This window comes from Sus scrofa, chromosome 13, assembly GCF_000003025.6.
Source record: "Sus scrofa isolate TJ Tabasco breed Duroc chromosome 13, Sscrofa11.1, whole genome shotgun sequence".
NCBI lineage: Eukaryota > Metazoa > Chordata > Mammalia > Artiodactyla > Suidae > Sus > Sus scrofa.
In genome coordinates this window covers 192187693-192210447 of record NC_010455.5, presented here as the reverse complement: position 1 = coordinate 192210447, position 22755 = coordinate 192187693, and the positions used below count along the sequence as shown (strand labels likewise).

The 22755-nt window shown below is 40.2% G+C and overlaps 1 pseudogene; it reads right to left on the bottom strand.

The window, feature by feature from the left end:
* The window catches only part of LOC100738554, a 44193-nt pseudogene continuing 22730 nt past the window's right edge, over positions 1293-22755 (bottom strand).

Sequence of the window (22755 nt, the reverse complement as noted above, 5' to 3'; positions counted from 1 at the left end):
AAAATAAACCAATGGGAACTAATCAAACTGACAAGCTTTTGCATAGCAAAGGAAACCAAAAAGAAAACCCCAAAAGACAATCTACAGAATGGGAGAAAATAGTTTCAAGTGATTCAACTGACAAGGGCTTAATCTCTAAAATATTCAAACAATTTATACAACTCAACAGCAAAAAAGCCAACAACCCAACTGAAAAATGGGCAAAAGACCTAAATAGACATTTCGGCAAGGAAGACATACAGATGACCAACAAGCACATGAAAAAATGCTCAACATCCCTGATTATTAGAGAAATGCAAATCAAAACTACCATGAGATACCACCTCACACCAGTCAGAATGGTCATCATTAATAAGTTCACAAATAACAAAAGCTGGAGAAGGTGTGGAGAAAAGGGAACCCTTATGTACTGTTGGTAGGAATGTAAATTGGGACAACCACTATGGAAACCAGTATGGAGGTACCTCAGAAAACTAAATATAGAACTACCATATGATCCCACAATCCCACTCTTGGGCATATATCCAGACAAAAATTTCCTTGAAAAAGATACATGCACCCGTATCTTCACTGCAGCACTATTCACAATAGCCAAGACATGGAAACAACCTAAATGTCCATTGACAGATGAATGGATTAAGAAGATGTGGTGTATATATACAATGGAATACTACTCAACCATAAAAAAGAACAAAAGAATGCCATTTTCAGCAACATGGATGGAAGTAGAGACTCTATACTAGGTTAAATAAGTCAGAAAGAGAAAGACAAATATCATATGATATAACTTATTTCTGGAATCTAATATACAGCACAAACAAACTTTTCCACAGAAAAGAAACTCATGGAATTGGAGAACAGACTTGTGGTTGCCGAGAGAGAGGGAGTGGGGTAGACTGGGAATCTGGGTTAGTGGATGCAAACTATTGCCTTTGGAATGGATAAGCCATGAGGTCCTGCTGTATAGCACTGGGAACTATATCTAGTCACTTGTGATGGAGTGTGATGGAAGATAATGTGAGAAAAAGAATGTGTATATGTATGTGTGACTGGGTCACTTTGCTGTACAGTAGAAAACTGACAGAACTCTGTAAACCAACTATAAAGGAAAAAATAAAAATCATTAAAAAAACCCTGAGCCCCAGCAGTGACCCAAGCCACAGCAGTGACAACACATATCCTTTACCCACTGTGCCACCAGCGAACTCCCAAAAAACCATTTAAATTAAGTTAGTGACTTGATAGTGATATTCACTATCATATTATACTTAACATTATCTTGGAGGTGCTAATGTATATATATAGGAAAGAAAGTAACTGATATCAAGTTTGAAAAAGTGATAAAATGATCTCTTTTGATGATGTCATATACTTAGAAAATTCAAGATGCCCTAGTAAATATCACTAGCTTTAAAAACAAGAACTCAGTAAGGGCATGGATATAAGATACATTTTTAAAAAGTTATATTTTTATATACTTTAACAAACACTTAGAAATAGAAATGGGAAAAATTTCCTATTTACAAGCACGGAAAAAAAAGTAAAATATTTAACAATTGATTGAATAAGACAGACTTCTCTACAAGGGAAATAAAATCTTACTGAAAGAAATTGAGTAAGTTCGAACAAATGGAAAGCATACCTGTTGGACAGGAGTATTTAATAACACAAACATTAATACATACACCTAATGGATGTGTAAGCACAATGCGCTAAAATTAGAATTGGTAATTTTGGGGAGGATGATTGCCATCAAAAGTTAAAGTCCATATTAAAGAACAGATGCCTCAGAATAGTTAAGAAAACATGCAGAAGGAGCATCATGAATATCCTTATCTTACTGGTATTAGCATGTATCATAAAGCTACTGCATCTCAGTCATGTGGTATTGGTAAAGGAATAGAATAAACAATGAATAGAGCCCAGTGTAGACTGATATTTAATATATTTCTAAAGTGGTAGAAGATTTGAGAGAGAATCGGTTATTTAATAAATGATGTCTGGACAATTGATTACCCATCTGAAAGAAAAGTGGGTCCCTATCTTATTCTACATAAATATAAATTCCAAACAGCTGAAAAACTTACATGGTCTAAATGAAATCGCAGAAGTTATATAAGATGATTGAAAAAGCAAATGTATAAAATGTACACACTGAGAAGGATATTTTCCAGAAGCTTTGGAAATCCAGAAGCTATAAAAGAAAAGATAGACGTGTTTAAATTTATAAAAGCTAAGAACCTTGATATGAAAAAAGATACCCCCCCAAAAAAACCCCAATAGACAAACGTGAAATTTAGAATAAAATATTTGTAACTGATTTGTCCAAATTGCTAAATATTTGACAAAAAGTGAAACAACCTAACAGAGAATCAGGCAAGGAATTGTGAATCCAAATGGCCAACAAATTTATGAAAAGCTTCTCAAATTCATTATTAGTAAGGAAAATTCAAACTAAAGTAAAAATAAAATGTCATTTTTACACCAGGCTGACAAAAATGGAAAAGAACTATAACTATTATGGTAGTGATTTAGGGAAAGGATTACTCTTATGGCTGGTAGAAATATGAGGTGTTACCGGTTTTGGGAAATCCATCTGCTAACAACTATTAAATTTAAAAAAATATGTATACTTTTGGCCCAGCAGTTCCAGTCCGTGGATTCTGTTCCATAGAGAGGAAGGCAACTGTATATAAGGTCTTATAATTGTTGTGGCTAAAACCTCATCAGAAATGGTGAATTAGTGTTATATCTCTTGACCTGTAGTGATTTCCACAAGGTATTTTTGAGTGAGAAGAGTAAGACATAGAACAAGATACTCTTTTGTAAAATAACCAATGATGCTCATATATTTAGACATATTTACACATATATTTCTATTTAAGATTACATGGTCAGGGATTATATGGAAGGTTAGGCTTCTGTGAGGAGTGAAGAGAAAGAAGATAGGTAGCTAAAGAAAATTGTCGTTTCTTGATAGCACAGAGGGCTAAGGATCTAGCATTGTCACTGCAGCAGCTTGGACTGCTGTTGTGCCACAAGTTCGATCCCTGGCTAGGGTACTTCCTTGTGCCACAGGCATGGCCTAAAAAAAAAAAAAAGAAAGAAAGCTATCACTTTTGCACTTACAAAGAACAAATAGTAGGCACTGTTGAGGATATTTAAAATTACATGATATTGACTCTGAATAAAATTCCCAATGAGAACAAAAAAAAATTAAAGTCTAACAAGTGAAACATTTTGGAAGATATAGACTTTATGATATTTGCAAAGCATATATATCATTATATGTATGTGTGTATATATATATATATGCATATAAGTTTTGGTCATGTGTATTTATAGTCTCACATTTTGGGAGGAAGATGTTACATAAACCATAAAATGAACAATAGATTTTAAAAAACTTTTTAAAAAAGGTAACACCTATAATACCCTAAATAGTACATATGAATATACATTTTTGGTTATATTTTTAATTTCTGATGGGATAATAAAAATAAGGGATTTACTTTGGTATTAGAAGACACTCTTTCAGACAGATGAAATAAATTTTTTCTTCTTACATTTATGTAGCAATTGTTCAGGTCATGCTCTTTTACTTCCTATGTTTGGAAAATCCTTTATTGAAAATTAGAATAGGAACATAGAATGCTTTTCAAGGAATATGAAGAAAGAGAGCAAGGAATTTCCTAGGGCACAAGTGTCCTGCCAGCATCAGCCTCAAAAGATCTTCGGAAGAGAAACTAGGAATGTTGTTTTGCTGTCTGTCCACTAAGTATCTTAGGTATATGAGAGCTCATCAGCGTTTCACCTCAGAGAGGTTTTACCATTTACATCTGGGGGTTCTCAAATCCATATTCCAATTTTGGAAATATATTCATTTATTATTATTATTGTTTTTAAGTTTCATGGTTTTATTAACACAGATACAATGTGCACATGAGCCCACTATTCATTTCAACTTGGGGTCTAAGCTGCATCTGCCACAGCTTGTGGCAACACTGGATCTTTAACTCACTGAAGCCAGGGATAAAACCAGCATCCTCATGGGTGGATGCTTAACCTGCTGAGCCACAACAGAAACTCCTGTCTATTCATCTTCTTCGCTGCGCAGCCTGGCCTTGGGATTGGTGACCCTGAGGGCCAGCTGGGCTGCTCTCTCCACAATGGCTTTGCGGTTCTTGGAAGAAACGTTGAGAGCAATCTCAGCACAGTAAGATTTGTCGCACATCAGCAGCACTTCAAGCTCCTTTACATGGTGTACCAGAAACTTCCAGAAGGCACTGGGCAGCACGTGCTTTGTTTTCTTGTTGCTCCCATAACCTATGTTGGGCATCAAGATCTGGCCCTTGAACCTTCTACACTCCCTGTTGTCAATGCCTCTGGGTTTCCTCCAGGTCTGTTAATTTTGACACATGTCTGACTGGTGCCATGTGAACTTCTTGGTCCTCTTTTTGATGATCTTGGGCTTCACAAGGGGTTTGAGAGTGGCTGTGATGCCAGGCAGGAGATGGCTGCCACCTCCATAGGTGGAGCTGAGGAAGAGAATGGAAATACTTTTAACTCAAGTTTTGGAACAAGGTGTGGAATAGAGAATTTCTCTTTATGGTCATTTGGTATCACATCAAAATCTCATCAAACCTCCTTGAGGTGGTGCGATATGATTGTAGAGTCCCTCCTCCTCACCTCCAGTTGCCCAACATAGTAATGAAAAATGCGGGCATTGATAACAGTTTTCTTTGATGCCATGAATTTCACACTCAGCAGCACCAAATTTCAAAGAAGCACATATTGCCAATTTCAACTATTGCAGAATAATCTACAGGAGAAACCACATAAGTCTTCAGAAGCAGAATTCAAATATCAATAACCATCTCTGGAGCAGGTGACCTGAAGCCAATTTTGAAAAGGACTTTAAAATATTTAAACAGTTGAAATATAACAAATTCGCTCCTAGGATAAATCCAAATCCAAATTACAATAAGATGCCATCAGTATTCTTCTACAAGTTTGGCATTGAAAAGTACATCTTGCCAAAGGTTTGGAAAAACAAGAGCTCTCATGGTTTGCTGGTGGGAATATAAATTTGTTCTCTTTTGGAAAGTAGTTGGCAATATCCATAAAAATTTAAAATATGCAGAATCTTCAACCTCAGATTCACTCTTCTGGGTTTTTCTATAGATAAACTCTCATATGTCTGTACCAGGATGTTCACTGCAACATTTTTTTGGAAGTAGCAATATCTTGGAAACATTTTGGATGCCTACCAGTAGGGGCCTGGTTAAATAAATTATGGTATATCCATAAAATAGAATATATCGTGTCATTTGTAGAATATGGTAGATCTAAAGAATATGGTGTCAATATAGAAATACCTCCAAAATATTTCAAAGGAGAAAAATCAACATGTGTATGGTGTGCTGTATTTGTGAAAAAAGTAAAACATGTATGCACACCATATACACATTGTATATAAACATGTATACATAAGTAATTGTGTGTGTGTGTGTGTGTGCGTGTGTGTGTGTGTGTGTATGTGTGTGTGTGTGTGTGTGAGATTGTATACAGGCATATCTCAGAGACATTTTGGGTTTGGTTCCAGACCACTGCAATAAAGCAAATATAGCAATAAAGTGAGTCATACAATTTTTTTTGTTTGTTTCTTAGTGCATATAAAACTTATGTTTGGAGTTCCCGTTGTGGCGCAGCAGAAACGAATCCGACTAGGAACCATGAGACAAAGACAAAAACAAAATGAAACAAAACAAAGCATTTATGTTTACCCTGTAGTCTATTAAAGTGTGCAACAGCATTATGTCTAAGAAAACAACGTGCATACCTTAAAAAATACTTTATTGCTGAAAAATACTAACCATCGTCTGAGCCTTCAGCGAGTTATGTGTTAACATCAAATATCACTGACCACAGATGACCATAACATATATAACAATACTGAACAAGCTTGAAACATTGTGAGAATTCCCAAACGTGATGCAGACACAAAGAGAGAAAATGTTAGAAAAGTGGTACTGATAGACAATCTTCAATTGTAAATAACGCAATACCCGTAAAGCACAATAAATAAAGCATGATAAAATGAAGTATGCTTGTATACACAGAATAAATAGGCATGCATAGAATATCTCTTAGTATCTCTCTGCACCTCTCTCTCTAAATTGCTACTAGAGTTTATCCCAGGGAAGGAAAAGTGAGAAACCGGAGGAACTGGATGAATTTATACATTCCTTTTTCTTCTTCTTTTTGTTTCTTGTTAGGTCCGCACCCTTGGCATATGGAAGTTCCCAGGCTAGGGGTCAAATCAGAGCTATAGCTGCTGGCTTAGGCCACAGCCACAGCAACCCCAGATCTGAGCTGTGTCTGCAACCTACACCACAGTTCATGGCCATTTGGGATCCTTAACCCACTGAACAAGGCCAGGGATGGAAACTGCATGCTCATGGCTGCTCGTCAGATTCGTTTCTGTTGAGCCACGATGGGAACTCCTGTACATTCCTTCTTTATAATATTAGAATTTTTTTTTAAAAGGCAAGCATTTATTCAGCACTTGGTATATTCCAGATTTTGTTCTATTCACTTTATCGATGAGGAAACTGAATCCCAGTAAAGAAATATGATTGCTTCCACAGTTGGTAGGTAATAGAACCAATGTTTGAACCCAGGCAGTCTAATTTCAGAACCCATGCTCTAACCTAAATGTGTGCATATGGTCTCTTTCCACAAATTAAAAAAAAAAATAAAAGTTAAAAACAACCTCACTGAGATAGAAATTTCAAAATAGTGGAGCCAAGAAAGAGGTATAATTTCACTGGTGTTTACTTAGTTGGGAAATGGTTTCTTTTCGATTATGGTGCTGGAATCCCCTGGTAAATCATTCTCAGTCTTGGACAGATTGTAAGAGTCACTTAGAAAAATCTTGAAATTATGTAGATGCTGTTGATGGACTATGTCATGTCCATCTGTGTATGTGTCTCTCCTGTGGTTGTAAGTAGGAGACTTTGGGTATCATGGTCCCAAGAACTGAAAGGATTAGATGTATGTCGTGTCTCTGGAGTTTGTGTCTGCTTGACCTGGTGTGAATGAAACTATGGTCAAAGATGATTCCAACAGTTTGTGGTTTCATTTCTTCCTGATCAAACTTTAAGTGGTTTTCTTTCTTCCCGATCAGATACTCTTTTTACATAGAGCAGGGAAGTTAAGGCAGGATCATAAGACAGAAAATATTACCAGCTGGAAGGAACCAGAGGTCTCAGGGCCAAAAGTCCAATTTTAAAGATTGGCTGATGATATGATTTTGGACAAGTCACTTAAATGTTCTGAGTCACAGTTTCACATCTGTAAAAGAAAAATGCTAATGCCTACCACAGAGGTTGTTTCAAAGACAAATGAAATATGTTAAAATAACTAGCTCATTACCTAACAAGTTAAAGTGTTGAGCTCAGGTGTCACCATTGTGGCACAATGGGATCCACGGGAATCTCTGCAGTGCCAGGATGCAGGTTCCATCCGCAGCCTTGCATGGCACTGCGGGTTAAAGAAACCAGCGTGGCTGCAGCTGCATTGTAGGTTGCAACCACGTCTGGGATCTGATCCTTGGCCCTGGAACTCCATATGCCATGGGACAGCCAAAAAAAGAAAAAAAAAAGTGTTGAGCTCAATACCTAGTGCATAGTTATTACTCAAAATATATGAGCTGAATCTGAATTTGAGTTTCTTGTGAACAGGTACTCAATTCACAGTTGTTGCTTGCATGTATGGATCAATGACTGACTGACTGTGATGAACGTAGTTGTCTAGGGGAGTTCCCATAGTGGCGCAGCGGAAATGAATCCGACTAGGAACCATGAGGTTGCGGGTTCGATCCCTGGCCTTGCTCAGTGGGTTAAGGATCCGGCGTTGCTGTGAGCTGTGGTGTAGGTCACAGATGAGGCTCTGATCTGGCGTTGCTATGACTGTGGCGTAGGCCAGCGGCTATAGCTCTGATTAGACTCCTAGCCTGGGAATGCTGTGGGTACGGCCCTAAAAAGACAAAAACAGACTCTCTCTCTATATATACATATATATGGTCATCTATACATAATGTAACACCTCTACGTTGACTCTTCTAATGATGGAAAAATGAGCCAGACCAAATAAAGATCCAGACTGTGAATATTTGTCACTCATGTGTGAAAATCAGAGAGTTAACAGTTTTTAGGTGCAGCAGGATGTTTTGAAAGTGTTTTGACTCCAGGTATAGTATATAGTTTAGAACAATCTTCTCAATGAATATCACAGTACAGGTTCTCGGTGTCATAGAATCTTCCCTCAATGCAGTGATTCATTTGTGAGTTTACTGCTATTATTACATTGTGCTCAAAAGAGCTCAAGTGTTCCAAAGCTTTTGCTTCCGGCTCTCATTACTAATTAGTCCCATCAATGGTAACTGAGACTTAGAGTTAGAGAGGGGAAAGACCAGGACGACTCCAGGTGTTGGGAACACACTCAAGGCAACTCCTGAATGTGATTTCCTCTCTTAACCTCATCTTGTGATTGTATCACCTTTGGCTGAAACCACATCCTGAAACATGACCGTACCTCTTTGTCCTGGTTCAAGAATGTTTGTCCTACAAGGCGAGATTTTTGTGACCCTTCCAAGGAAGGATACTTAAGTCAAGCCCTGATAATAAGACAAAGTGACTCCAGGGAGAAATGCCTAGTGTCTGTGCCTTTGCTCTGTTGGGTTTAGGGTGAAAAAAACTGAACATCAAAAGCCTTAAGCACAATAATTTGTGCTTTTAAAGTCTGGAAGTGCTGCATAAATATATGAGCCCTCTTAAAAAGAAAGAGTGTAGTTGATAAAGTCCCCTTGGCAATTTGCTAATGAATTAAGCACTGTTCCTCCTGCAAAAAAATTTTAAGTAAACAATTATATAATACTTATTACATTAAAAAAGAGAATCTGAATTTAACAGTGTTTTTTTTTTTTTTCCCATTAACCTGTATGCAGATAGTGAAAATGACATAGGATATAGACAGCCCTGAACATGAGTCTGAAAATACTTGGCACATAGATGTCAGGGACCAATTCCTGTTTGAAAGGTGATACTGTTCTTTTTGTAACTTGAAATTATCAACCTGCTGCTCTTTGTGTAGCCATGACATCATGCTGTATCCTTTCCATCCCCACAAACAAGTTTTAACCAATATATTGAGTACCAGTGGTCACTGGCTCATGGATCCGTAAGTTGAGTTGAAAAGAAATCAGAATAGAAGACAATACAGGAGTTCCCATTGTGGCGCAGTGGAAATGAATCCCACTAGTAACTATGAGGTTGCAGGTTTGATCCCTGGCCTTGCTTAGTGGACTAAGGATCCCGAGTTGCTGTGAACTGTGGTGTAGGTCAAAGATTTGGCTCAGATCCAGCATTGCTGTGGCTGTGGCATAGGCTGGTGGCTGTAGCTCTGATTCGACCCCTAGCCTGGGAACCTCCATATGCTGCGAGTGTGGCCCTAAAAAGCAAAAAAAAAAAAAAAAAAAAAAGACAATACATATTTATAAAAGTTTTTTTCCCTCCATTTACAAATGGAATATTCATTTTCCCCAGCCTTTCTGCCTTCTTCTTTCACCTTTTTCTATCTTACACCCAACCATTAAAAAAATATTTTGAAGATACTTTCTCCTCTAAGTGTATGGATGGAAACCAGGATTCTTGGTTTCAAACAAAAGAATTTGACTCTAGTTTACTTAGGTTTTTTAAAAAAGAATTTAATAGAACTGTATGGAGCACCAGGCTCTTGCAAGAATTTGGGAAGCAAAGTCCAGCTTAGACCTTGGTGGAGGAAAGACTGATTCTCTGGCTGGGAGCAGGCAGACCGCCTGCCTCTTAGGCTTCCATGTTGGGAGGTGGGACCTCTGCCAGCCCCCTTTCTAGGGGTTTCCTCCAAATGAGCAAAACATTTCATGCCAGTGTCCTGTAGCTTCTAAATTAAAAAAAATTTTAAGCTTCAAATTTTCCCCCCACATGGATTGTTTTATTTTATTTTATTTTATTTTATTTTATTTTATTTTATTTTATTTTTGCTGTTTTTTAAGGGCTGCACCCACGGCATATGGAGGTTCCCAGGCCAGGGGTAGAATCAGAGCTGTAGCTGCTGGGCTACACCTATTTTATTTTTTAAATTTAATTTACTGGAGTACAGTTGACTTAAAATGTTGTATTAGTTTCAGGTATACAGCAAAGTGAATCAGTCATACATATAAATATTTACATTTTCCCCCATATAGGTTAATATAAACTATTGAGTAGATTTTCCTGCACTCTGCAGTAGGTTCCAAATGTAGTATTTAGAACTGGCATGGCCAATGTGACTGTCTGCCTAGATGGTCTTAGAGCCACCTACACCCTCTACTTCTCAGTGGTACATTGAGCCTGAAAGCAGCAGATTTGGTGTCTGGCAAGGGCCCCCCACCTCCTGGTTTGCAGATAGCCACATTCTTACTATATCCATACGTGGTAGAGAGAGAGCAAATTTGCTTGTGTTTCTTCTAATAATGGCACTAAAGTCACTCATGCAGGCTCATTCTCATGGCCTAGCCACCTCTTAAAGGCCTTACCTTCCAAGATGATCACACTGGGCATTAGGGCTTCAACAAATGAATTTGTGGGAGACACAAACTTGAAGGTCTCTCTAGCACCTTGGATCTGAAATATAGATGTAGCTTAATAATAATTTGTTGAGGAGTTCCCGTCATGGCGCAGTGGTTAACGAATCCGACTAGGAACCATGAGGTTGAGGGTTCGGTCCCTGCCCCTTGCTCAGTGGGTTAACGATCCGGCGTTGCCGTGAGCTGTGGTGTAGGTTGCAGACGCGGCTCGGATCCCGCGTTGCTGTGGCTCTGGCGTAGGCCGGTGGCTACAGCTCCGATTCGACCCCTAGCCTGGGAACCTCCGTATGCTGCGGGAGTGGCCCAAGAAATAGCAACAACAGCAACAACAACATCAACAACAACAACAGACCAAAAGACAAAAAAAAAAAAAAAAAAAAAAATTTGTTGAATGATTGCTTGAATGACTAAGCTTGTCCTTCCTTTCATTACCTCCCCTCCCTCCCTCCCTTCCTCCCTCCCTTCCTTCCTTCCTTCCTTCTTTCTTACCTCTTTTTAGGGCTGCCCCTGAGGCATATGGAGGTTCCAAGGTTAGGGGCTGAATAGGAACTGTAGCTGCTGGCCTACACCACAGCCATAGCAATGGGGGATTGGAGCCGCATCTGCAACCTATACCATAGCTCACGGCAACGCCAGATCCTTAACCCACTGAGTGAGGCCAGGGATTGATCCTGCATCCTCATAGATGCTAGTCAGATTCATTTCTGCTCAGCGACAATGGGAACTCCTCTTCCTTCCTTCCTCTTGCTGTACCTGGAGCATGTGGAAGTTCCTGGGCTGGGGGTTGAATCAGAGCTGCAGCTGCCAGCCTACACCACAGCCACAGCAAAGTAGATCTGAGCCGCATCTGTGACCTATGCCACAGCTGGTGGGCAACACCAGATCCTTAACCCACTGTGTGAATTCAGTGATTGAACCTGCATCCTCAAGGACACTATTTTGGGTTCTTAACCCACTCAACCACAACAGGAACCCCAGCTTGTGTTTCTTTTGGATTCGCTCCCAGATTATCTGGGAGGTTTTCAAACTTCTTCACTCTGCTCTGAACTCTCACTAAGGTTCTGTGAGGGTGCCCTCCTTGGATCCTCTGTGTTTCAGTTTATTAGACAATGTGGCTCATTCAGAAATGACATATTTGGATTTTAAAGACCTTGGTTATGTTGATTTCTTCTCAGCCCATGAAGACTCGGTATATTGGGGCCCTCTTCTTCCTAATCCATCTAGGCTGACGTTCACCCCAACTTATTTATTTATTTTTATTTTCAAATTTTATTTATTTTTGAAAAATTTATTTAAAAATTAAGTATAGTTGATTTATTTTTTATTTTTATTTTTAAATTAAAAAAATTAAAGTATAGTTGATTGACAGTGTTGGTTAATTTCTGCTATACAGCATAGTGAGCCAGTCATACATACATATATATATATATGTAAATATATATTCTTTTTCTTGTACGATCTTCCATCATGTTCTATCCCAAGAGATTAGATAGAGTTCCGTGTCCTGTACAGCAGGACTTCATTGCTTATCCACTCTAAATGTAATAGTTTACATCCATTAACCCTAAACTCCAGTGCATCCCACCCCCTCTCCCTTGGCAACCACCAATCTGTTCTCTGTGTCTGTGAGTCTGTTTCTGTTTTGTAGAAAGGTTCATTTTAGATTCCACATATAAGTGATATCACATGGTATTTCTCTTTCTCTTTCTGACTTATTTCACTCAGTGTGAGCATCTCTAGTTGCACTCTAGTGACTGTTTTAAGTGTGACTGAGGAGATTATTTCCATATAAGCAGCATTTAGCAAGGTTTACTCGGTTACTGGGAAGATGAGTTTGTTCAGCATTTGTGTGTGGATCCTTTAGGCTGGTTTAGGTACTTTCCTTGGTGAAGATCCTGTTATGGTTGGAAAATTTTCTGTTATCAATTAATTTTTATACAGTATGTGGAAGATCTTCATGAAGAACCACTTAAAAATGTATTATTAATTGTAGGATGTGCTATTGTCAATAGTGGCTCATGTTCCCCATTCTGGTGAGAGGTTAATTAATGTTGAGTCATGGGGAGATTTGAATGGCTCTGGCGTGCTAGCTGATGGCATTAAGGATCTTAGGTGAAATCATATTTCAACCAGAGAGATTCTTCTCCCAATTGTAAGTAATCTTTAGTGTTTCAGTTGTCTTGAACTGTGTTTATCCACTTAGCTAATTTTTTTTTTTTATGGGGGGGAAACCTCAAGATAACATGGGATACTCTGCCAATATTTAAAATTTTTTTTTCCCTATTGGGGTGTGCGTGTAATATCAGAGCCCTTTAAGGCTATACTTACAATGGGATCTTAAGTGTGTGTGATGATTGTCAAAAGGCAGCAAGGGTGACTTCCATCTACGGGTTGTCTGGATTGCTCTGTTTGTGCTGAACTTTTCCACTTTCGTGAGTTTAGAAAAACTGCAGGCCTGTGAAATCATTTAACGTTTTTTGACCATTTAAAGCAAATACATTTCGGCATTTATAGACTACTTTTCTGGGTGCCCTTTTTCCCTTTCTTTACGGCCATAGGCTGAAATGACCAGCCTGGCTGGGTGCCCATATTCCCGACCGGCCCCTCCTCTTTGCCTGTCCCTTCCTCTCTTATGGCTGCAGCCACCTACCCAGGAGGTGCAGGTGGATCTGGGCTCCAGACGCTTGAGATCACTTTGAGAGTGTCCACTTGTCCTAGGGCTGAGAAATTACCCAGGTCTTGGCCTTTCAATGCTAAAGTGAGGAAAGTCCTGTGCAAACCAGGATGGCTGATTGCCATACTTTTACAATTGTCAGGGGATATTTAAGAATTCCTAATTCAATAGCCTCAGTGACTGGACATTAAGACTGTGATTCTGGAGTTCCCGTCATGGCGCAGTGGTTAACAAATCTAACTAGGAACCATGAGGTTGCGGGTTCGGTCCCTGCCCTTGCTCAGTGGGTTAACGATCCGGCGTTGCCGTGAGCTGTGGTGTAGGTTGCAGACACGGCTCGGATCCTGCGTTGCTGTGGCTTTGGTGTAGGCCGGTGGCTACAGCTCCGATTCGACCCCTAGCCTGGGAACCTCCATATGCCGCAGGAGCAGCCCAAGAAAAGGCAAAAAAAAAAAAAAAAAAAAAAAAGACTGTGATTCTGCATTGCTGCCCTGGCACTGAATTTTGCCTTGATCTATGGTTGAGAACCTACCTTGCACCTATAGCCAATAGAAAGACCTTTGTCATAATTCTTCTTTTTTTTTTTTTTTTTTTTTTTTTGGTCGTGCCCATGGCATGTAAAAGTTCTGGGGCCATGGATCAAACCCATGCCAGGGCAGTAACCTGAGCAGCAGCAGTGATGATACTGGATCCTTAACCCACTGACTCACCAGGGAACTCCCTCATGTCTTTATGTTTATCTGCCTAGTACTCCAGGTCCACATGGCCTGGATCCTGCCATTTAGCCTTGGTCCCCAGCCTACATTTCCACCTAATGTGGTCTGCTTCTAGCCCTTTGGTGCCAGGATTCCACCTCTACCACCTGTTACCTATATTCAACTTGAAGTCTGCCTAGCACTTTCAGCACAGGATCTGTTAGATCCTGCATCAGCATCACATGGGAATGAGTTAAAAATGAAAATTCTCGGGTCCTACCATGGATCTACTGAATCAGAAACTCTGGGGGCATTTTCTGTTTTATTTATTATTACTATTTTTTTATGGCCATATATGTGGCATACGGAAGCTCCCAAGCTAGGGGTCAAATTGGAGCTGCAGCTGCCAGCTTATGCCACAGCCACAGCAATGCCAGATCTGAACTGCATCTGAGAGCAATGCAGCAGTCTGTGGCAATGCCAGATCCTTAGCACCCTGAGTGAGGCCAGGGATCCTCACTGACACTCTGTTGGATTCTTAACCCCATTGAGCCACAATGGGAACTCCCTTTTTTTTGTTTTTTGTTTTTTGTTTTTGGCCATGGTGTGTAGTGTCTTGATGTGGGATCTCAGTTCCGAGACCAGGGATTGAACCCAGGCCACAGGAGTGAATGCACCAAATCTTTACCATTAGACCACAAGGGAACTCCCTCTGGGGGTGTTTAAGAGTCCCTCCAGGTGATTCCATTGCACAATCAAGTTTGCGAGCTGCTGTCCTGGACTGTACAGGGTGTCCCTCCAGCCAGACCTTGGGGCCTAAAGCCAAGTCTACCCACCTTGGTGGGTATTTACTGTCCACTCCCTACACATTGCTGGCAAGGTCCATTTCCTTCCTGACCAGCCTCAAGTTCCTATTCCTACATAGAACCTTAAAGCATGGTTACTTCCACTCTTGATTGAGATGGTCCACTTTGTCCAGGACGAAGGCGTTTACTGGACACACAGCTTTCAGTGCTGGAACTGGGAAAGTTCTGGGCAAGGTGGACAGATGAAAACTCCAACCGAGTAAGGCCATCAGTGTATTCAGAGCAGTTGACTTATGGGGACAGTAAAATGGAAATAGGATTATTGAACCTTCAGAATATTCTCTCACTTACAACCAAAAGAAAAACACCCAAAAGGAAGACAATCCATTATGGGGTATGAATGTGCTAATTGTATAATTAAATAATTTTCAGAATTGAAGAGGGACTGTTTAAAGACTTAAAAAAAACTTTTCTGGGGGAGTTCCTGTTGTGGCTCAGGGGAACCCGACTAGTACCCAGGAGGACTCAGGTTCGATCCCTGGCCTCTCTCAGTGGGTTAAGGATCTGGCATTGCCTTGAACTGTGGTGCAGTTCACAGATGCAACTTGGATCCGGCATTGCTGTGGCTGTGGCATAGGCCGGCAGCTGCAGCTCCAGTTGGACCCCTAGCCTGGAAACTGCCATATGCTGCAGGTTGTGCCCCTAAAAAGACACACACACACACACACACACAAAGGACTTTTCTGGGAAGCAAATTCATCAGAGTCAGGATTTTAGAATGACCTTGCTCTGTGATCTCAGGCAAGGCACTGATCTTCTGCTTTATCCGTATTTGGGACAGTAATAAATTTTTCTTCTAATTATATTACAGGGGATGAATTGAGGATAAATGAGATTAAGTGGTGTCTATAAAAGTCCTCTATTTCTTGGATGGATGCTGTATAAATATGTCATTTTATTAACAATACTAAACCCATACACAGACACTTTCCAGAGAACATAATGTCTCTTGAAAGATGTGCTCTTGAAAGATATGAGAAGAAATTAAAGGTAGCACCCGACTGCCCCAGATGGAAGTCATTTCTCTCTCTTGTGAATTCCTGTAGGTCTTACTGTCCAGGCTGGTTCTTAGTCTTGACTGCTCACACGAATCACTCAGGGGAGTTCTCATCGTGGCTCTGGGCTAATGAACCCGACTAGTTCACAAGGATGTGGGTTCAATCCCTTTCCTCGTTCAGTGGGTTAAGCATCTGGTATTGCCATGAGCTGTGTCGTAGGTCCCAGACGCAGCTTGGACCTGGTGTTGCTATGGCTGTGGTGTAGACCGGCAACTACAGCTCCTATTTGACCGCTAGCCTGGGAACTTCCATATGCCATGGGTGCAGCCCTAAAAAATACAAAAAAAAAAAAAAAAAAAAAAAAAAAAAAAGAATCACCCAGGTATCTCTTAAAAAACAAAACCAAAACTGAAACCAAACTGATGCCAGGGATACCCCCCTCCCTACAGAGTGTCTGATTTAATCAGCCTGCTGTGGTGCTCAGACCTTGGTGGTTTTAAATTCATTGGGTAATTCAAATATGCAGCCAGATTTGAGGGTCATAGATCTAGAATAGTTTTCTCTTCTTCTTCTTTCATTTTCTTTTCCTTTTCTTTCTTTCTTTCTTTCTTTCTTTCTTTCTTTCTTTCTTTCTTTCTTTCTTTCTTTCTTCCTTCCTTCCTTCCTTCCTTCCTTCCTTCCTTCCTTCCTTCTTCCTTTCTTTCTTTCTTTCTTTCTTTCTTTCTTTCTTTCTTTCTCTCTTTCTTTTTCTTTTTTTTTCTGTTTTGGCTACCTGCAGTATATGGAATTCCTGAACCAGGGATCAGATCCGAGCCACAGTTGTGACCCAGGCCAAGCTATGGCAACAGTGGATCCTTAATCCACTGTGCCAGGCTGGGGATTGAACCTGCATCCCAGCCCTCCAGAGATGCTGCTAATCCTGTTGCACCACCTTGAGAACTCCTAGAATAGTTTTCAAATGTTAGTCTTAAGAATCATCGGGAGATGTTAGAAATACAAAATTAGCCTCCACTTCAATCTGGCTGAGTGGGTCTGGGGTGACTTGTAGAAACCTTTATGCAGACATTTATTTAATTTATTTTTGCACACTATGTAATGCATGATTAGTAGAATGTCTAATGCATTTCAGATATTTAATCAATGCGTGCTGAATGAGGCTTGTTGTTTTGTGTCCATTGATAATGATTTCAGTTCTTAGACTCTAGGGCACAGGCCTCTGGACTTGGGGGTTGCTTTTTAAATAATATGAGCCTCAGTTAAGCTTGACCAGATGAGAATTGTAAGAGGTCAGTACACACTCCACGGTGTCGAAAAGCTTGCTGAGCTGGAGAAGCCCTGTCAATAGGAAGATAACACCTATCTACGAAACAGAGACAGATCATGGCTGTGGAGAAAAGACTTGTGGTTGCCAGGGGCCAGGCAGTGGGATGGACAGGGAGTTTGGGATGATGGATGCAAACTGTTACATTTGGAATGGATGGGCAATGGAGTCCTACTGTACGGCACAGTGACCTGTGTATGACTTCACTCTACAATAGAAATTGAAGAAACATTGTAAATCTACTATACTTTAATAAAAATAAAGCAATTTAATTTAAAAAAGAATGATAACCCCACACTACTCATTAGATTCTAACTCAGCCTGTGTTCTGGTTTCCGAAATGGTTCGATGGAAACAGGTCTGACGCAAATTTTAAAAAAGGACCAGCCAACAGAAACCAGCAGAGTCCATTGGAATATCCACATCAGTGATTTTATCTGAGCTATTTTTTTCTCTCAGAACCCAATTTCTAAGTCTGCATCCAGCAAACAAAAACCCACCAAGTTTGCTAAGTGTTATCATGGCTTCAGAAGTGAAAGTCCCAGAGCACTTTGAAGTTGAAAAAAATCACAACAGAAAAGCAAAGCCTGTGGATATAAAATAGTCAAAAGCCTTGGGATATAAAATTGTCCACTTGGCAATTGCTCCAGGCCCACCCTGTTTACAGTAAAAGGCTAAAAGTCCAAGACAAGCAAAGGCACATAGCTTAACAGAATCAGCCCTTGCTGCCCTATTTACATTACACTGCCTTTGTCAAGCTCATAGCCATCTCCCTCTTTCTGGAGGAACCAACTTTTTTTTTTTCAGTTGACTTTTGTTTTCCAAGCCATGCCAACATTCCAGCCACATGAGAAATCCTGAAGAGATTTAAACCCCAAATTCAAAGTACTGTTTGTACTACAAACATGTTACAGTTGTCAGTGAGCAGTACACAAACACATTAGGAGAGGGGGATGGAAATTGAATGGACATTAATTTCTGGAGTGAGCTGCCAGGTGGAATGTTACATGTCAGAGGGTCCATCCAATTGGTAATAGCCTTCCCGAAAGTTTAATTCAAGACATTATAGGACAAAGCTTTGTGGATGTTAAGGACAGGAGCTCAGCTAGATAATTAAATCAAACTTTAGTAACAACTGGAGAAAAGAAAGACTCCAGCTGGACGTCTTCAAGATTTTTTATAGTAAAGCTAGTCTAACAATCTAACAATTAAGAGGGCCCAGGGACATTTATATATAAAAATGTGTTGTAACCACTTTTATGGTGTGGCTCATTTGAAGGAAATAAACTAGAGAAATTTTTCACATACTTTATTCCACAAATGTTCTATCAAATTCCTGCTGCAATTGAACCCTGATAATATCATTTTACAACATGGGCCAAGAAATTCTGCAGTTTTTAAAGAAAATGACTATTCCACATGATGTGTGATTTAAATTGTGGATATCTTATTATTATCAATAGGACTTAAAACACAGATTGTCAAACATTTAAAATAACTTTACCTTCTTTTCTGCTTAATGTGAACATACCATTAGGTGACTTTGTCAACTGCTAAGGGAATGAAAAAAAGACCTATTTTCTTTATCCTAGATGGTATGTATTTCCCCATGTTCCTTTACACCCATTGGCTCCGCTATAATGCTAGGTAAGAAAATGACTTTTTATTTTTATTTTATTTCAATTAATTAATTAGGCTTTTTAGGGCTGCACCTGCAGCATATGGGAGTCCTCAGGCTAGGGGTTGAATTAGAACTGCAGCTGCCAGCCTATGGCACAGCCATAGCAACACCAGATCCGAGCCACATCTGCTACCTCCACCAGAGCTCATGTCAGCGCCAGATCCTTAACCCACTAAGCAAGGCCAGGGATTGAACCTGAGTCCTCATGGGTACTGGTCAGGTTCATTACCGCTGAGCCATAACGGGAACTCCGAAAACGACTTTTTAGAGGCTAACATGGTGACTGGAATTTTGCAGGATAGAATGTCCATAAAAAGGGAACAGAGAAGGAGATATTCTACAAGGTAGAATAATTCTCTTTGAAGTTGTTTGTGCAAATTTACCCTAATATTTGTGTTTATGCCCCTTTTTGGTCTTCTGCGTTGTATTACTAGAGTAAACGTCTAATATAATAGCTCCAAAGATGTAAACCCTGAAAATAACCAGAATAAAGTGCTAATAGATGTTCACAGTTAGCAAACAGAGACAGGGCAAGGACTTAGAATACCTTCTGACTTGTAAACAAAAACATGAAATTGTGCTTTCATTCGAATATACTTGATTATACTACAATTTTCTTGAAGATTGAACTCTATCACTATATTCTAATGGCAAACAAATGTCAGGTCTGTTGGTCTTATCATTAGCAGTTGGAAGAGGGGCAGTGGAAATTCTTGGCAAGAGTATTCTGGGTCTTCTGAGGCTGGAAAGTTGGCAGAGGATTTTAGTGATTTTTTTTTTTTTTTTCAGGCAAACATTTTAGCCTCTTTTCTTTGGTGCTCTGCCCTTGAATTTTCATTTAGATTGTGATGATAAGAGCTTGTGGGGGTCAAGGAATATGAGTTTATGGGCAGAATCATTGTCTTTCCTTTCCAAATTCCTCCAACGAGGGAAGAGAAGCCAGTCTTTACTGAGCATCTATTATGGACCAGTTTCTTTCACACAGGTCAACTCATTTAATGATCTCAAGATTATTTATTTTGTGCGATTACCTCCATTTACACGGTGAGAAAAACGGAGGCCCGGAGAATGTTAAGACTTTGCATGATGTGCTACTGCTTAGTGGGGCAGCAGAGATTCCAACTGAGGTTGCTGATTCCAGAACCTACATCCTTTTCCACTGCAGTGCGCTGTGACTTTAGATATTAGAATAGATTTTGGATGGTGTCAGTGAAACAAATGATGGAGGTGAAGTGGGGATCCCCAAGAAAAAGAACACAATTGAACGAGTCCCAAGTCACACCAAAGCTACATTGTAGGCATTTCAACCATCTGTGCTTTGCCCTGCACATACTTTAAGAATTTCAGCCTTTTAAATATAAGGAGTGAAGGAGTTCCCACTGTGGCTCAGCAGTAACAAAACTGACTAGGATCCATGAGGACGAGGGTTCAATCCCTGGCTTCGTTCAGTGGGTTAAGGATCTGGCTGTAGTGTGTGTTGCAGATGCATCCTGGATCTGGCATTGCTGTGGCTGTGGCGTATGTAGGCTGGCGGCTACAGCTCCAATTCGACCCCTAGCCTGAGAACTTCCATATGCTGTGAGTGCGGCCCTAAAAAAGGCAAAGGAAAAAAAAAAAGTGAAAACCTTTGGCTTGTGGAAAACTGCAAAGTGAAAACTCACTTACTGGGCACGTGGGGCGTAAGACAAGTGGGCTACATTCAGAATTTAGCCTCTGACGTAGATGTTTGAGAAGGCACTTTACTTTGGTGTTTCATGGGTAAGGTCCAATAAAAGCAATAAAATTGCTTTAATTCCTTGCATTTTAGGTTCCCCACATTTTAGGTTCTCCACTATTGTAACATTCAAGAAATAAGTGATAGAAATACCAGCAGGAGTTCCCGTCGTGGCGCAGTGGTTAACGAATCCGACTGGGAACCATGAGGTTGCGGGTTCGATCCCTGCCCTTGCTCAGTGGGTTAACGATCTGGCGTTGCCGTGAGCTGTGGTGTAGGTTGCAGACGCGGCTTGGATCCCGCGTTGCTGTGGCTCTGGCGTAGGCCGGTGGCTACAGCTCCAATTGGACCCCTAGCCTGGGAACCTCCATATGCCTGGGGAGCGGCCCAAGAAATAGCAACAACAACAACAACAAAAAGACAAAAAAGACAAAAAGACAAAAAAAAAAAAAAAAAAAACCTCAATCAAACCTACATGCTTTAAAGTAGTTGGACACCACGATGAAATCTGTACACTTTGTACACAACTTAGAGGAAAAGGAGGTAAACTGCCAAACAGATTTTTCTGGATTTTGCAAAGTGTACCTATGTCATCACCTGTGATGAGCATATTCGCAGCCTGACTGCATTTTTATCCCTGAATTCATATCACTTACAATGGAAAACCAGAATGACATTTTTGAGGAATTTTAAAGCAAGAAATCCTTGGTTAAAAAAAAGGTGTGCTTCTTAGGCATGATGTACCTAGGCACTCAGGGATCTAGGATGATTTCTGAAAATAAATCATTAACAAATAAAGGTGTAAAACTAGGTGGCTTTGGGTAAATCTTCCACTAACCAGAAATTCAGTAAGCCAAAAGAAAGAAGCCCAAATATTCCCATGTATTTGATTTTTCAGTTGTTGACTTTTACCTATGCTTAAATCAAAAAAGCTAAAAGTCTTCACATGTAAAGTATATAACAACACTTGTAAACACATGAATGATGTAGGTTTAAATTACTAGGTTTTTTAAAGCTAATAAATTACATGGTTGTTACTGGGTTTAGAAGGCATATTTTGACCTTGCAACACAAAAGATTTTGTGTATCCTACGTCATGGGTACCAAATAATACCCATCTAGTTTACTTGAGGCTTTTCTACATCCTATTATTTGTTGGCTTTTTCCTGAGCAACTACCAGAGCTTCAAGAATTCCCACTTTCTTCAAATATTCACCAACTGAGGGCAACTAAAACATTAATGACCGATTATAGATAACCCACAGTTCTTAGATTTGGAGCTAATAAGGAAGAGACAGATAAGGAGGCACTTTTATAACAAGACAACAAATTATAGATGAGTGTTTACATTTATCAAACAGCAACTTTTTTTTGTGTGTGTGTGTCTTTTTTTGCCATTTCTTGGGCTGCTCCTGCGGCATATGGAGGTTCCCAGGCTAGGGGTCTAATTGGAGCTGTAGCCACCGGCCTATGCCAGAGCCACAGCAACTGGGGATCCGAGCCGCATCTGCAACCTACACTGCAGCTCACGGCAACGCCGGATCCTTAACCCACTGAGCAAGGCCAGGGATCGAACCCGCAACCTCATGGATCCTAGTCGGATTCGTTAACCACTGTGCCACGACGGGAACTCCTATCAAAAAAGCAACGTTTAAAGCAGCAGGAACATACCTCTGTGCTGCTATTACTTTTGGCATTATGACATGCCTCCTAGTGCTTTTCCCTGTGGTTCTATCCACTGAGGAGGTTGTGAAAACAATAGTTCTCTGCCTGGAGATGGTGGTGACCAGTGGTGAAGCTAAGCTGATGCTGCCAGAGCTTTATACCAAGCCCCCTGGGCTGTGATGAAGTTCCTGGGAGGTTCTGGGGGAAGATACAGTGGGCTCCAGCTGCAGTAAGCCCACCATGCCCACTTCTCCGTACAACTTTCCTAAAGTTTGGATGGCTGAGAATTCCTGAGAAAATGTGGGAAAAAAGCTGAAGAAGAGAAGAGCAGAAGGTAGTTGGAAGGGGGAGGGTCTCAGGCTCTGTCTAGACAACACTCTATATTCACGTCCAGAAGTGCAGGTGGTTTGTCACCAAGAGATGTTTACCTTATATTTTTTATTTATCTGTGCAGCAATTTTACTAAGTGGTA